Here is a 10447-nt window from a genome sequence, read left to right as displayed (position 1 = left end):
CAAGCTTTACGGTAGTTCTCCACTAATAGGTTTAAACTACATGCAAAAACTTATGATCTACTTGAGAGCTTAAAACAATTGCCAAGTATCAAATTATCCAAGACATATGAGGCATTTTCTTCTTCCAACCAAATAATAATAAGTATTGTAGTTTCCAACTTTTATCATTGAACATTAAAAGTAAAACGAAGAACACAAGTGTTCATATGAAAAAGCGGAGCGTGTCTCTCTCCCAAACAAGGATTGCTAGGATCCGAATTTATTCAAACAAAAACAAAAATAAACACACAGATGCTCCAAGTAAAGCACATAAGATGTGACCGAATAAAAATATAGTTTCAGGGGAGGAACCTGATAAGTTGATGAAGAAGGGGATGCCTTGGGCATCCCCAAGCTTAGACGCTTGAGTCTTCTTGAAATATGCAGGGACGAACCACGGGGGCATCCCCAAGCTTAGACTTTTCACTCTTCTTGATCATATATCATCCTCCTCTCTTGACCCTTGAAAAATTCCTTCACACCAAACTTCTCATAAACTTCATTAGAGGGTTAGTGCATAATCAAAAACTCACATGTTCAGAGGTGACACAATCATTCTTAACACTTCTGGACATTGCCCAAAGCTACTGGAGTTTAATGGAACAAAGAAATCCATCCCACATAGCAAAAGAGGCAATGCGAAATAAAAGGCAGAATCTGTCAAAACAGAACAGTCCGTAAAGACGAATTTTATTGAGGCACCAGACTTGCTCAAATCAGAAAACTCAAAACTAATGAAAGTTGCGTACATATCTGAGGAACACGCACGTAAATTAGCATATTTTTCTGAGTTACCTACAGAGAAAACAGCCCAGATTCGTGACAGATAGAAATCTGTTTCTGCGCAGAAATCCAAATCTAGTATCAACCTTCGATTAGAGGCTTCACTTGGCACAACAAAACACAAAACTAAGATAAGGAGAGGTTGCTACAGTAGTAAACAACTTCCAAGACACAAATATAAAACAAAGTACTGTAGCAAAATAACACATGGGTTATCTCCCAAGAAGTTCTTTCTTTATAGCCATTAAGATGGGCTCAGCAGTTTTAATCATGCTCACATAAGAAATAGTATTTGAAGCAAAAGAGAGCATCAAGAAGCAAATTCAAAACACATTTAAGCCTAACATGCTTCCTATGCACAGGAATCTTGTAAATAAACAAGTTCATTAAAAGCAAAGTAACAAGCATAGAAAGATAGAGCAAGTGTAATTTCAACAATTTCAGCATATAGAGAGGTGTTTTAGCACCATGAAAATTTCTACCACCATATTTTCCTCTCTCATAATAATTTTCAGTAGCTTCATGGATAAACTCAACAATATAACTATCACATGCAGCAAACTTTTCATGATCCATAAACATATAATTTTTACCAAGTTCAAGAATAGTGGAATTAAAACTTTCAAACTTTCTTTTATTAATAATATAACAAGGTAGTTGATCAATCTCAAGAGATATGGGACTCATAGAATAAGTCAAGAACTCTCCAATCCCATTTTCATTAGTAGTACAATTAATAGTGTCAAGTAACATAGGACCATCATCTAGAGCTTTATCATAAACATTTGCTAAGCAAAATTCTTTAGTACCATGCATTTCGACATCAGGCACAAACAAAGCATTATCATAAGATTTATCAAAGTAGCATGGATTATCATAAATAACAGTAGCATAATTATTCTCACAAGTATTACTCATAGGTACTATTTCAAGAGAATCCACAGGAACATAACATTCAACCTCTTTCGGTAAGCATGGAGGACAATCAAATAGTGTAAGAGATAAAAAGTTACTCTCATTAGAAGGTTGGCATGGGTAGCTAATCCATTCTTCCTCCTTTTGTTCGTCCCTCTCCTCTTCTTTTTCATCCAATGAGCTTTCAGGTTCATCAATTTCCTCCTCTTTTTCATCCAATGAGCTTTCAGGTTCATCAATTTCTTCTTCCACCGGTTCCTGCAAATTGTGAGTGAATTCTTGTGCATTAATGTGTCTCTCTTTATAATCAAGGATATAAGGATTCCTACTGTAGCATTCTATGCAAGAATTAAGGATAGTAGAGACATAATCTTTAAGGTCCTTACAAATAGCACAAGTTTCATAATTCTCAACCATGAAGGATTCTATCTCGGAGGCTCCCATAAATAAGACAAATTGTTCTACCTCTTCGAACCCATAATGAATATAGCAATTCCGATTATAGCTCTTAATAAAAAATTCCTCACTAAAGCCACATTGAAATTTAAGATGTTTAGTATCCTGTTGAGAGCAACAGTTTATATCATGGCGTCTAAGCAAGATTCTAGCAATTGTATTCAATTTTTCTATCATAGCACTCATTACTTTACCAGTTCTTGATTCTCTATAACAATTATAACATTCCATAAGCTCCAAGTAGGTTGTTGGTTCTCCCATGACAGCAGTTTTTAATTTTTCGGTTTTTCAAATTTTTATGGATTTTTGGGTATATGAGGAAAATAAAACAAAACTGAAATAAACTAGACAAAAGTAAACTAAGCAAAGTAATACTAGATAGAAATAAACTAAGCGCAAGTAAACTAGGAAAAAGTAAACTAAGCAAAACAAAATAAAATAAAATAGAGAGAGAGGTAGAGTGTACTCCCCAGGTGAACTTATGAGTAGAGCTATGCCTCCCCGGCAACGGCGCCAGAAAACAGTCTTGATGACCCACAAGTATAGGGGATCACGATAGTCTTCGAGGGAAGTAAAACCCAAATTTATTGATTCGACACAAGGGGAGGTAAAGAATACTTATAAGCCTTAACAACTGAGTTGTCAATTCAGCTGCACCTGGAAAAGCACTAGCAACAGGGGTGATGTGAAAGTAGCAGTAATATGAGAGCAATAGTAACGATAACAAAGAAAGCAAATAGCAATATGAGAGCAATGGCACCAGAAGATAGTTGATACTACTTCCAATGACATGTAGAACAAGTATATGATGATGAGAGATGGACCGGGGTTCCCAGCGATCTACACTAGTGGCAACTCTCCAATAACAAGTGACAAGTGTTGGGTGAACAAATTACAGCTGGGCAATTGATAGGAATCAAAGCATTAAGATAGAACATCAAGATTATTAATTATGTAGGCATGTTTTCCAATATAGTCGTACGTGCTCGCAATGAGAAACTTGTACAACATCTTTTGTCCTACCAGCCGGTGGCAGCCGGGCCTCAAGGGAAACTACTGGATATTAAGGTACTCCTTTTAATAGAACACCGGAGCAAAGCATTAACACTCCGTGAAAACATGTGTCCCTCACATCACCGCCATCCCCTCCGGTTGTCCCGATTTCTGTCACTTCGGGGCCTTTGGTTCCGGACAGTGACATGTGCATACAACTTGTAGATACAATCTAAGCAACAATATAGAGCTTAATTCTAAGATCATGCCACTCGGGCCCTAGTGACAAGCATTAAGCATAACAAGATTGCAGCAACAATAACTTCACAAACTTTATAGATAGACTAATCATAATGTATCATCCATCGGATCCCAACAAACACAACACCGATTACATCAGATGAATCTCAATCATGTAAGGCAGCTCATGAGATCATTGTATTGAAGTACATGGGGGAGAGAATACCGACTAGCTACAGCTAGAACCCGTAGTCCATGGGGGAACTACTCACGGAGCATGATGGAGGCGATGGCGTCGATGGAGATGGCTTCCGGGGGCACTTCCCCGTCCCGGCAGGGTGCCGGAACAGAGACTTCTGTCCCCCGAATTGGAGTTTCGCGATGGCGGCGGCACCCCTGGAGTCTTTCTGGAGTTTCGTCAAAAGGTCCTGCGTTTTTAGGTCGAAAGGGATTTTATAGGCGAAGAGGCGGCGCAGGGGGGCACCTGGGGGCACCTCACCCTAGGCTAGCGCGGGCCCAGGCTAGGCCACGCCGCCTTATGGTGTGGTGGCCCTCTGGCCCCTCTCCGACTCTTCTTCGGTGTTCTGGAGCCTTCCGGGAAAAATAGGAGGTTTGGCGTTGATTTCGTCCAATTCCGAGAATATTGCCCGAACAGCCTTTCTGGAACCAAAAACAGCAGAAAACAGGAACTGGCACTGTGGCATCTTGTTAATAGGTTAGTTCCGGAAAACGCATGAAATCATCATAAAGTGCAAGCAAAACATGTAAGTATTGTCATAAAACAAGCATGGAACGACAGAAAATTATGGATACGTCGGGGACGTATCATTATGTTCTAACCTTCACAGATGATCTGAGTAGATATGGGTATATCTATTTCATGAAACATAAATCCGAAACTTTCGAGAAGTTTAAGGAATTTCAAAGTGAAGTAGAAAATCAACGTAACAAGAAGATTAAATTTCTACGATCTGATCGTGGAGTTGAATATCTGAGTTATGAGTTTGGCATGCATTTAAAGAAATGCGGAATACCTTCACAATTGACACCGCCGGGAACACCTCAACGTAACGGTGTGTCCGAACGTCGTAATCGAACTCTCTTAGATATGGTTCGTTCTATGATGTCTCTTACTGATTTGCCGTTATCATTTTGGAGTTATGCATTAGAGACAGCCGCATTCACTTTAAATAGAGCACCATCAAAATCCGTAGAAACGACACCGTATGAATTATGGTTTAATAAGAAACCTAAGTCATCGTTCTGAAAGTTTGGGGTTGCGAAGCCTATGTAAAGAAGTTACAACCGGACAAGCTAGAACCCAAAGCGGAGAAATGCGTCTTCATAGGATACCCTAAGGAGACTATAGGGTACACTTTCTATCACAGATCCGAAGGCAAAATCTTTGTTGCTAAGAACGGAACCTTTCTTGAGAAAGAATTTCTCACTAAAGAAGTGACTGGAAGAAAAGTAGAACTCGATGAGATTGATGAATCTATACTCGTTGATCAGAGTAGCGCTGTACCAGAAATTGTACCTGTACCGCCTACACCGGCAACAGAGGAAGCTAATGATAATGATATGAAACTTCGAACGAGGAAACTACTGAACCTCGCAGATCGACAAGGGAACATGCCACTCCTGATTGGTATGATCCTTGTCTAAATGTCATGATTGTGGATAACAATGATGAGGACCCTGCGACGTATGAAGAAGCGATGATGAGCCCAGATTCCAACAAATGGCAAGAAGCCATGAAATCCGAAATGGGATCCATGTATGATAACAAAGTATGGACTTTGGTAGACTTACCTGATAGCCGAAAGGCTGTCGAGAATAAATGGATCTTCAAGAGAAAAACAGATGCTGATGGTAATATTACTGTCTATAAAGCTCGACTTGTCGCAAAGGGTTTTCGACAAATTCAAGGAGTTGACTACGATGAGACTTTCTCACCTGTAGCGAAGCTAAAATCTGTGAGGATTTTGTTAGCGATAGCTGCATTTTTCGATTATGAGATTTGGCAGATGGATGTCAAAACGGCGTTCCTTAATGGAGACATTGAGGAAGAGTTGTATATGGTACAACCCAAAGGTTTTGTCGATCCTAAAAATGCTGACAAAGTATGCAAACTTCAGCGTTCAATCTATGGACTGAAGCAAGCATCGAGAAGTTGGAACCGACGCTTTGATAAGGTGATCAAAGACTTTGGGTTTATACAGTGTCATGGAGAGGCCTGTATTTACAAGAAAGTGAGTGGGAGCTCTGTAGCATTCCTGATATTATATGTAGATGACATATTGTTGATCGGGAATGATATAGAACTATTAAGCAGTGTTAAAGGTTATTTGAATAATAGTTTTTCAATGAAAGACCTTGGTGAAGCATCGTATATATTAGGCATCAAGATTTATAGAGATAGATCAAGACACCTAATAGGGCTATCACAGAGTACATATCTGGACAAGATTCTAAAGAAGTTTAGAATGGACGAAAGTAAGAAAGGGTTCTTACCTATGTTACCAGGCAAAGTCTTGAGTAAGACTCAAGGACCGGCTACGGCGGAAGAAAGAGAAAGGATGAGTAAAATCCCCTATGCCTCGGCAGTAGGATCTATCATGTATGCCATGCTATGTACTAGACCGGATATAGCACATGTTGTTAGTTTGACTAGCAGATATCAAAGTGATCCAGGAATGGAACACTGGACAGCGGTCAAGAATATCCTGAAGTACTTGAAAAGAACTAAGGATATGTTTCTTTGTTATGGAGGTGACCAAGAGCTCGTTGTAAGTGGTTACACCGATGCAAGTTGGAACACCGATCCCTGATGACTCTAAGTCACAATCTAGGTACGTGTTTATATTGAATGGTGCGGCGATGGCTGGGCAAGCTCGAAGCGGTGCACGGTGGCGAAGTCTTCAACGAATCGAGTACATAGCGGCTTCGCAGGCTTCATCGAAGCGGTATGGATGAAGAGGTTCATTGTAGAGCTCGGTGTGGTTCCTAGTGCATTGGACCCATTAATCATTTACTGTGATAACATGGGTGCCATCGCCAATGCACAAGAGCCAAGGTCACACAAGAGGCTGAAGCATATCAAGCTGCGTTACCACTCGATTCGCGAGTACATCGAAGATGGAGAAGTAAAGATTTGCAAACTACACACTGATCTGAATGTAGCAGATCCGTTGACTAAAGCTCTCCCTAGGGCAAAGCATGACCAACACCAGAATGCCATGGGTGTTAGGTATATTACAATGTAATCTAGATTATTGACTCTAGTGCAAGTGGGAGACTGGAGGAGATATGCCCTAGAGGCAATAATAAAGTGGTTATTATTTATATCTTTATGTTTATGATAAATGTTTATATATCATGCTATAATTGTATTAACCAAAACATTAGTACATGTGTGATATGTAGACAACAAGAAGTCCCTAGTATGCCTCTTAAACTAGCTTGTTGATTAATGGATGATTAGTTTCATAATCATGAACATTGGATGTTATTAATAACAAGGTTATATCATTATATGAATGATGTAATGGACACACCCAATTAAGCGTAGCATAAGATCTCGTCATTAAGTTATTTGCTATAAGCTTTCGATACATAGTTACCTAGTCCTTATGACCATGAGATCATGTAAATCACTTATACCGGAAAGGTACTTTGATTACACCAAACACCACTGCGTAAATGGGTGGCTATAAAGGTGGGATTAAGTTTACGTAAAGTATGAGTTGAGGCATATGGATCAACAGTGGGATTTGTCCATCCCGATGACGGATAGATATACTCTGGGCCCTCTCGGTGGAATGTCGTCTAATGTCTTGCAAGCATATGAATGAGTTCATAAGAGACCACATACCACGGTACGAGTAAAGAGTACTTGTCAGGAGACGAGGTTGAACAAGGTATAGAGTGATACCGAAGATCAAACCTCGGACAAGTAAAATATCGCATGACAAAGGGAATTGGTATTGTATGTGAATGGTTCATTCAATCACTAAAGTCATCGTTGAATATGTGGGAGCCATTATGGATCTCCAGATCCCGCTATTGGTTATTGGTCGGAGTGAGTACTCAACCATGTCCGCATAGTTCACGAACCGTAGGGTGACACACTTAAAGTTGGATGTTGAAATGGTAGTACTTGAATATGGAATGGAGTTCGAATATTTGTTCGGAGTCCCGGATGAGATCCCGGACATCACGAGGAGTTTCGGAATGGTCCGGAGAATAAGATTCATATATAGGATGTCATTTTATGTGAATTAAAATGTCGCGGAAGGTTCTATGGAAGGTTCTAGAAGGTTCTAGAAAAGTCCGGAAGAAACCACCAAGGAAGGTGGAGTCCAATGTGGACTCCACCTCCATGGCTGGCCAACCCTAGTGGGGGAGGAGTCCCAAGTGGACTCCCCCTTAGGGGGCCGGCCACCCCCCATATGGGAGGTGGAACTCCCACCTCTAGTGGGAGTCCTAGCTTGGCTAGGTTTCCCCTCCATATGGAAGGTTTTTGGTTCGGGTCTTATTCGAAGACTTGGAGACCAACTCTTGGGGATCCACCTATATAATGAGGGGCCAAGGGAGGGGGCTGGCCACCCCAAGACCACAAGTTGGCCGCCCCCCTTGAAGTGGCCGGCCACCCCCTCCCAAACCCTAGCCGCCCCCCTCTCCTCAATATCTCCCGCGTAGCTTTAGCGAAGCTCCGCCGGAGTTCTCCACCGCCAACGACACCACGCCGTCGTGCTGTCGAATTCAAGAGGAGCTACTACTTCCGCTGCCCGCTGGAACGGGAGGTGGACGTCGTCTTCATCAACAACCGAACGTGTGACCGAGTACGGAGGTGCTGCCCGTTCGTGGCGCCGGAACCGATCGTGATCAAGATCTTCTACGCGCTTTTGCAAGCGGCAAGTGAATGCCTACCGCAGCAACAAGAGCCTCATCTTGTAGGCTTTGGAATCTCTTCAAGGGTGAGACTCGATACCCCCTCGTTGCTACAGTCTTCTAGATTGCATCTTGGCTTGGATTGCGTGTTCGCGGTAGGAAATTTTTTTTTTCTATGCAACGTTATCCTACACCACTGTCCCTTCTCCTTGCAGTAATAGCACTCAGCATCAGGCTTAGGGCCGTTCTTAGGTTTCATAGGAGGCGTGGCAGCTTTCTTGCCACCCTTCTTGAATTTCCCCTTAGACTTGCCCTGTTTCTTGAAACGGGTGGTCTTGTTGACCATCAACACTTGGTGCTCTTTCTTGATCTCAATCTCAGCAGCTTTTAGCATGCCAAAGAGTTCAGGTAACTCCTTGTTCATGTTCTGCATATTGTAGTTTATCACAAAGTTCTTGTAACTTGCTGGCAGTGATTGAAGGACACGATTAATACCCAGTCTGTTAGGAATCACTATTCCCAAGTCGCTGAGTTTCTTCGCATGCCCGGTCATAACGAGCATGTGCTCACTAACGGAGCTGCCTTCTTCCATCATACAGCTGAAGAAATGTTTCGATGCTTCATAGCATTCCACGGCCGCATGAGTCTCAAATATTGCTTTCAGCTCATTGATCAACTCATGAGGATCGTGGTGCTCAAAACGTTTTTGAAGATCGGATTCCAGACTGCACAGGATGGCACACTGTACTTGAAAGTACCGAGCTTTCCAAGTTGCGTAAACATTCTTTACTTCCTCGGTTTCAGTTTCGGCAGGAGGGTCACCTAGCGGTGCATCAAGCACAAATTGCAGATTTCCGCCAGCGAGGAGGATCCTCACATGATGGAACCAGTCGGTGAAGTTGCTACCGTTGCTCTTAAGTTTTTCTTTCTCTAGGAACTGGTTAAAATTGATTGGGGACGCCATCTCTACAACATATATTTGTGAAAGTTTAGACTAAGTTTATGACAAATTGAGTTCAAATTTTAATTCAACATAATTAAAAATCTAGCTGAACTCCCACTCAAAACAATATCCCTCGCATTGTCTTAGTGATCACACGAACCAAATCCACCGCACCTAAGTCCGATCATCACGAGAGAAGGTGTGATTTCAATGGCGAACACTCATAGTGTTCATCATATCAACCATATGATTCATGCTCTACCTTTCGGTATCATGTGTTCCGAGACCATGTCTGTACATGCTAGGCTCGTCAAGGCCACCTTAGTATCCGCATGTGCAAAACTGTCTTGCACCCGTTGTATGCACTTGTTGATTCTATCACACCCGATCATCACGAGATGCTTCGAAACGACAAGTCTTGGCAACGGTGCTACTAAGGATGAACACTTTATTATCTTGATATTTTAGTGAGGGATCATCTTATAATGCTACCGTCGCGATCTAAGCAAAATAAGATGCATAAAAGGATTAACATCACATGCAGTTCATATGTGATATGATATGGCCCTTTTGTCTTTGCGCCTTTGATCTTCATCTCCAAAGCACGGACATGATCTCCATCATCTTCGAGCATGATCTCCATCATCGTCGGCGTAGCGTCAAGGTCAATGGCGCCGTCTTCATGATTGTCCTCCATGTAGCAACTATTACAACTACTTTGAAATACTACTCAACATGAAATTTAAAGACAACCATAAGGCTCCTGCCGGTTGCCACAATACAATAATGATCATCTCATACAAATTCATCATCACATTATGGCCATATCACATCAGCAAACCCTGCAAAAACAAGTTAGACGTCTCTAATTTGGTTTGCATATTTTACGTGGTTTAGGGTTTTCGAGAGAGATCTAATCTACCTACGAACATGAACCACAACATTGATACTAATGTTGTCAATAGAAGAGTAAATTGAATCTTCACTATAGTAGGAGAAACAAACACCCGCAAAGCCTCTTATGCAATACAAGTTGCATGTCGAATGAGGAACAAGTCTCATGAACGCGGTCATGTAAAGTTAGTCCGAGCCGCTTCATCCCACTATGCCACAAAGATGCAAAGTACTCAAACTAAAGATAACAAGAGCATCAACGCCCACAAAACCATTGTGTTCTACTCGTGC

This window comes from Lolium perenne, chromosome 1, assembly GCF_019359855.2.
Source record: "Lolium perenne isolate Kyuss_39 chromosome 1, Kyuss_2.0, whole genome shotgun sequence".
Taxonomy (NCBI): domain Eukaryota; kingdom Viridiplantae; phylum Streptophyta; class Magnoliopsida; order Poales; family Poaceae; genus Lolium; species Lolium perenne.
This window is presented reverse-complemented; position numbering follows the sequence as displayed.